Below are 7440 nucleotides of genomic sequence, written 5' to 3' on the forward strand. Positions count from 1 at the left end.
CAGCCCTGCCCCAGGCCTAAACTTCACCAGCAGCAGTGTCCGTCTCCAGGCCCTGCCACCACTGGGCCTTTTCCACTACCACCCTGCGCTCTTGTTCACCTTTCGGCTTTTGTGATTGTAGTTGCCTGAGCCCGGAGAGTCCTTCCTCCTCCGTTCCTGTGGCAAACTCCTACTCATCCTGCAGTGTTCAATACCAAAATCACCTCTTCCATGAAGCCTTCTTTGATTTCTTCTCAGGCCTCCAGGGTCCTACAACATGGACCAACTCAAATGTCCATCACTGTGCATTTTAGTTCCATGTTGGCAGGTCCATCCCCTACCCCATCCAACCCGAAGTCCTCAAAGCAGGGACCAAGGATCCTTCAAAATAGACACTCGTAAGTGGTGAACTGGTAGATGGATGTGTTTCAAAACCAGTGTTGTCCATAGAAACAACATGAGCCCCAGAGGTAAACCATGCACATAACTTCAAACTTTCCAAAGCTGGGCGTGGTGATGCAGGTCTATAGCCTCAGCCACTTGGGAGGCTGAGGCCAGAGGATCCCTTGAGCCCAAGAATTTGGGACCAGCTTGGACAACATAAACCCTGTCTCTTAAACACAAAAACAAACATTTTCTAATAGAAAATTAGAAGGGTAGAAAAAGAACGGGTAAAATTAGCTTAAATAATGTTTTATTGAACTCAATATTGTTTTGCAACTTGTAATCCATACAAAAGTTGTCAGTGAGATATTCTACTTTCTGATTTGCACAATACCATCTTAATGCCAGCCCAGCCTGTCTGTCTCCATTGGAATCAGCTGCATCTCCTGTGCTGCAGGTGGCTGGGGTCACCATAGAGATGGTGCAAGTCTCCACTGTGATTCCTGAGTGTGGGGACCTGGTCATTCACCTAAGTGCCACCATGAGGCAGATGAACATTGTTGAAGGAATAGAGGTGGGGGTTAGTCCCCACCCTCAGGGCCTCATGTGGACGGACATAACATACACACAAACATAATTTATTTTTTTTATTTTTTGTACCAGGGTTTGAACTCGAGGACACTCGACCACAGAGCTACATCCCCAGCCCTATTTTGTATTTTATTTGGGGACAGCACCTCACTGAGTTGCTTAGTGCCTTGCTGATGCTGAGGCTGGCTTTGAACTCATGATCCTCCTGCCTCAGCCTCCCCAGTTGCCGGGATTCCAGGCGTGCGCCACGGCACCCGGTCAAAACATAATTTAATAAAAACCCAACTTCACTCTCCTGGGAGCCAAATCCTGCTCCCTGAACACGGAGCATCGAGTCGACTGGTGCCCGGCTGGAAAACAGACCACTTGGCTATTTGGACAGAGGAGGGGTTCACAGGGAAGCGGATTCCGAAGGCATGCAAGAGGAGGAAGGGCTGCTAGGTGACACTGTGCGACCCAGAGAATGGGAAGAGCTGTGCCCTCCACAGGGGCACTCACCTCCTTGGTGCGGGAGGCACGCCACGGTGGCCCCGGCCCAGCAGAGCTGCCGGGAATCACGGCACAGCATGCCCGAGCTAGCTGTGCCCAGAACCGGGGCGGGTCCTATCCTCTCCCTCTGCCTTCTCCCCACTGGTGGATCCTCCCCAGAAACCCACTGGCAAGGGCTCTGGAAAATGTTACTCTCCACGAGAGCCGGCCAGGCAAGGGCGGGATGGAGTTGGCACGACCCACTCCGGTTCCTTCTGCTAAGACACCCCCACCACCTTCTCTACCGAGGAGCTGCGAAAACCTCAGCCTCCAAAGAAGGAGGCCTCCTCCGTGGCGCCTTCCTGGATTGCAGGAAATGCTCCAGCCCCTGGATCCGCCCCCCGCCCCCACCTTAGAAAGCCCTTGTCACTGAACACTTGTCCACCTGGGCTGGGAACAGTCGTCTGTGTGTCTTTCTGTGCTATCAAGTGTCCAAGGGCAGGGGCAGGGCACACCCCAGCAAGGGGCCGCCGAGCCAACTCCAGCTCCGGGCCTGACTGCTCCCCACTAAAACGAGGGGCAGAGCCGCCCCAGCCAGGTCTGCCCAAGCTGGGCAGATGCAGGGGTCTCTTCAGACCCAGCCCCCAGGCCTACCTTGTTTGCATGTGAAAAATAAACTCCTCTCGTTTCAAAATCAAAATGGTTCAAAAATGCACCCCGTTTTTTTAACACCATAGAGATTCAGAGCCGGCCCCTCATCCTACAGATAAGAAAACAGAGGTTCAGAGGGGTTGGGCGATTCACCCCAAGTCACACAGCGGGTAGACTGCAGAGCTGGACTTGACCCAGGCAGCCAGCCCTCCCGCCCCAGGGCCTGGCCCCGAGGGGCCCCCATTCCTCCAACACTCCAACACCCTCCCCTCCACCCCTCGCAGGGACCAGGGTTCTCGGGGCAGAGGCCTCACACAGCCCTGGCAGCCATCACGGAGCCAACCTCCCACCCTCTGGAGCCTTTTTTCCTCCCCAGCTGCTCTTGTTTACCTGGGACGCCCGCCAGCTCACCCCTCAGCCTCAAGGCAAGTCCAGAGAGACAGAGAGAAGGCTGAGGGAGCCCAAGGAGGAGGAGCTGAGGACAAAGGGCCAAGCGGGCTCCTAGCAGCATGTCCACCTTGGGGCTGTGGCCGTGGCTCCCAGCTTCCTTCTGCAGAGACGCAGGCCCAGGAGCCCCGGAGCGCTGTGCTGTTTCCAGAGGGAAAAGAAATATCCCCTCAAAGCAGAAATGAAAAAATGGCAGCACACCCAACCTTGAAAACAGGTGCTGCGATGACACAGGACACCACGAATCTTGCTTCTTAAGCAAAAGAGGCAGATTCCAAGTTCATGAACAGTCGGCGCTAACCCACAGCGTCACAAGTCAGGATGGTGAGCCAGGCGCCTGTGATCCCAGCAGCTCGGGAGGCTGAGGCAGGAGGATTGCAAGTGCAAGGCCGGCCTCAGCAACTTTGCAAGACCTTCAGCAACTTTGTAAGACAGTCTCAAAATATAATATGAACAGGGCCAGGGATGTGGCTCAGTGGTCGAGCCCCGGGTTCAATTCCTGTACAAAAAAAAGAAGTCAAGATGGTGTTGGCCCTGGGGAAGCTAAGACATGGAGATGTAAAGCAGCCCCCTCCGAGTCCCCAGCAAGCTGAGAGCTGAGCAGCTGGGGGCTGGATGACTCTGCAGAAGGGCCTTAAAAGTAGGGGGGAGGACTTGTTCCCCAGACCCAGAGACAGGAAGTAGTGATTCTCTGCATGCCCCACGCCATCCCCAAGAAAAGCCTGAGCCCCAAAATTGCAGACTGGACTCTGGCTTAGGTTGTCACTTGAGTGGCCTTGGGTGAATCACTTTCCTTCTCTGTTCCTTAGTCGTCCCTGCTGTCAAATGAAGGAGGAGACAGCAGGGCAGAGGAGCTCGTGGTGACCCTGACTCGGGCTCGTGGCTCTACTTTTTCAGGCCAGTGCTTCCTGATCGTGTCTGCTCCCTACCTCTAGCAGCAGAGCAAACCTCTAATAATTCACAGAGATCTGTGCAGTTACCTTTGGGACAGCCACCTGCAAGTCATGTTTCACAGGTGAGCTTCAAAAGTGGCCAAAGCGCTCTGGGCGCAGTGGCGCATGCCTGAAATCCTAGAGGCTGGGGAGGCTGAGGCAGGAGGATTGTGAGTTCAAAGCCAGCCTCAACAATTCAGCGAGGTACTAAGCAACTCAATGAGCTCCCCTGTCTCTAAATAAAATACAAAATAGGGCTGGGGATGTGGCTCAGTGGTTAAGTGCCCCTGGGTTCAATCCTGGGTACCAAAAAAAAAAAAAAAAAAAAAAAACCAAAGCCCACGTCTGCAATCCCAGTAACTTGGGAGGCTGAGACAGGAGGATTGCAGACTCCAGGTCAGCTTGGGCAACATAGCAAGACCCTGTCTTCAAAAAATAAATAAATAGATAAAAAGGGCTGGGGAAGTGATTCAGGCATAAAGCACCCTCGGGTCGAGTTCCCATCACCACCAACCACAACAAGAACTTCAGGAGAAAGGAATCTGAAGCTTAAGACACTCCAGCAGGTCGCGGCTTCTTTCACATTCTTAGTAAATATTTACTTTTGTGCACAATTTCATATTCATTGTTTTCCTTTGATCTGGTCCCTCAAAATTAAAAGTGTGATAACACAGCCGCTTCACCAGAATGACAGATTGAAAACTTGAACATATGTATATCATATTTTATGTTATACAGACATATATAAATAGCACTTTTGACAGGTTCCACCCAATAAAACCCATCATAAGTTAAAAATAATCAAGCCAGGGCTGGGCTGGGGCTCAGTGGTGGAGCGTTCACCTAGCATGTGTGGGGCACTGGGTTCGATCCTCAGCACCACATACAGATAAATAAATAAAATAAAACTATGGTGTCCATCTACAACTAAGAAAACTTGTTTTTAAAAAAATCAAGTCAGAAATGCACTTACTACCCCTAATCTACAAACACCCTAGCTTAGCCCTGCCTACACTAAACATGTGCCCTGGCCCACAGCTGGCCCAATGATGGAACACAAAGCCCCCTGGGTAACAAAGTGTTGAATGTCTCGCATCATTTTTGTTGAATACTGTGAAAACAGAACAGCTTGCTGTTGCAGCATGGGAAAGTCTAAAATATCAAAGTCAGGCCCCATTGAGTCATAATGTGTGTACACACACACACACACACACACACACACGAGTTGGAGGAGGTGTGGGACCACAGGAGCATTTATACTCACTGGGATGACGCGGCCATTTGGTACAACACCTTGCACAACAGTCCGCAGCACCTTCTGAGGCAGGATGCTTGTCTGCCCCCGAGAGGCCCAGGTCCCCTGATGGTGCACGTGTCCTCCGTGTCCTCCGAGAGACACAGGCGGGAATGGACAATGGCAGCTTCCCCAAACATCCTGAGCTGAAAACAACCGATAAGTCCAACACTCATGGATAGACACGGGTTGTGACACAGTCATCCAAAGTGCCACTCTAGGAGTGAGAAAGGAAAACTGCGGTGGCCTGACCCAGCTGAACCACACGGGTGCCAGACTCCAGGGTCCACACCAATGACACTCTCCACAGGAAGTCCCAAGCCAGGCAAAACCAGTCTGGATGTCTGAAGCCAGGATGCTTTCCTTTAAGGGGGGGAGTGGGTAATGACTGAAGGGGTCCTGGGTGCGGGGGGCGTCTGGGTGTTGGTGATGTCTGCGTCTGGAGCTGGGTGCCAGTCAACATGACGAGTTCAGTCTGGGAAAAGTCACCCAGCTGTGGACTTTACTGCAGAGGTGTTGGACTCTAATGAGAATCCATCTCGACCAGAACGGAAGACGCCTCAGCCCCTCAAAACCCTGGCTCCCTAGGACCAGGGCAGGGTGGGATTCCCTTTCCTGCAGCGGTTCCTGCTGAGGGGCGGAGCAGGGTTCCACCACCTCGTGGCACTCCAGGTGGTCCCGCCAGCCTCCTCAGGGAGGCCGTGTGGGGGCCAAGGTGGAAACAGAAAACGGGGTCTATAACACGGCAGGGGAGAAGGGCAAGAGGTCTTCCTCGTGGGACCGCACCAGGGGGAGAGGCAGACAGGAGGTGGGGTGAGGAGGGTTCAGGGGGCAAAGACAGGAAGATGGAGACGACAGGGGCACCCAGGGCTGGGAGGCCTTCCACAGCCAGCCGCGTTGCCCCTGCCCAGCCAGGCCTAGGCCAGCCTGAGCCCCAGCCCTGCTCAAGCCAAGCACCTGGTACCCCTGGAAGCCCCTCCCCGCCAACTCCCCCTCACCCCTCCCTGGCCTGGCAGCAGCCCAAACCCTCAGAGCACAACAATTTGTCTCTTCAATCCTGACCCGTCTTCTTGTCCCTCCTTCCTGTGTCTTTAGCCTGCCTCTGAGGGCTCCCTGAGGCAGACTGGAGGCATCTTGCCTCCTGGAGGCCCCTGGGGGCCCTGGTGAAGTGGAGGTGCCAGGTCATTTTACAGACAGGGCAAGTGAGGCCCGATGAGGCGAAGTGGCTTGGGGCCAGTAAGGGGCAGAGCTGGACTTTAGCCATGATCTAATAACCAGTCCCGTGTGTTGGCCCTGTGCGTGTGAGCCTCAGGCCGGGCACTGCGCCTGCGTCTGTCCACTGGCCCTCACCATCACCTAGCAGAGGATGCTGGTGTTATCTTCATCCCTCAGAAACGGCTTGGGGACTGGGGATGGAGCTCAGTGGGACAGCATGTGCTTAGAACACACGAGTTCCTGGGTTCCACCCCAGCACATAAAACAAAACAAAGCAAATCCTAACAGTTACGCCTAATAAATTTCCACAAACTGAACACACCCATCGGGCCATCACTCAGGTTAAGAAATAGAACATATAAAAAAAAAAAACAAAGAACAGGTATTGAAAGAGAAGGTTCAAACACTGGACTGTATAAAAATTTATTTATTGATTGATTGATTGTCATCCAAAGATGCCATAAAGAAAGTGAAAAGACAACGCACAGGATGGGAAACACCTGCATATTGTATGTCTGGTAAGAATTTAAGATCCAGAATATATAAAGAACTCCCACAATTCAACAATAAGAAGGTAAGTAAATAAGCAAGGGATTTGAATACACATTTCTCAAAAAGAGATGTACAAATGGTTATTAAGCACATGAAAAGATGTTCAACATCATTAGCCATTGAGAGGTCAAAATCAAAACCACAAAGCACTTTCTGCCTACATGATGGCTATGATCCCAAGATAGATAATAACAAGTGTGGGTGAGAGTGCAGAAACACTGGGAACTTCCATACACTGCTGCTGGAAACAGTCAATGATGTGGTTGCTTTGGAAAACAGTTTGGCAGTTTTTTATAAAGGTTAAACACAGAGCTACGATTGGACCCTTCTCGTAGTAAATGAAAACATGTCCACACAAAAGTTGAACGTGAATGATGGTAGCAGCATTAGTCACAGCAACCCCAACGTGGAAATCACCCAAATGTCCATCAGCTGATACATGAAAACATGACAGATCCAAATGCTGGAATATTACCCCACAATAAAAAGAAAGCCAGGCGCAGGGGCGCACGTCTGTAATCCCAGCAGCTGGGGAGGCTGAGGGAGGAGGATTGTGAGTTCAAAGCCAACTTCAGGGAAACAGAGGTGCTAAGCAACTCAGTGAGACCCTGTCTCTACATAAAATATAAAATTGGGCTGGGGATGTGGCTCAGTGGTCGAGTGCCCCTGAGTCCGATTCCTGGTATCCCCACACCCCCAAGAAGAAGCCAAGTAATGATACGTGGTACAACGTTGGTGGAACCTGAAAATGTCATCCTCAACGAAAGGAGCCTATTGCAAAAGACAATATATTAAATGATTCCACTGAGATGAAATTTCTAGAATAGACAAATAGGTAGAAAGTCGATTAATAAGAAGTTGCCCGTGGCCTGGGGTGGGGGGCCGTGGGAGGACAGGGAGAGTCTGCTCATGAGTACTTCCTCTTCA

This window comes from Marmota marmota, unplaced genomic scaffold (assembly GCF_001458135.2).
Source record: "Marmota marmota marmota unplaced genomic scaffold, marMar, whole genome shotgun sequence".
Lineage (NCBI taxonomy): Eukaryota > Metazoa > Chordata > Mammalia > Rodentia > Sciuridae > Marmota > Marmota marmota.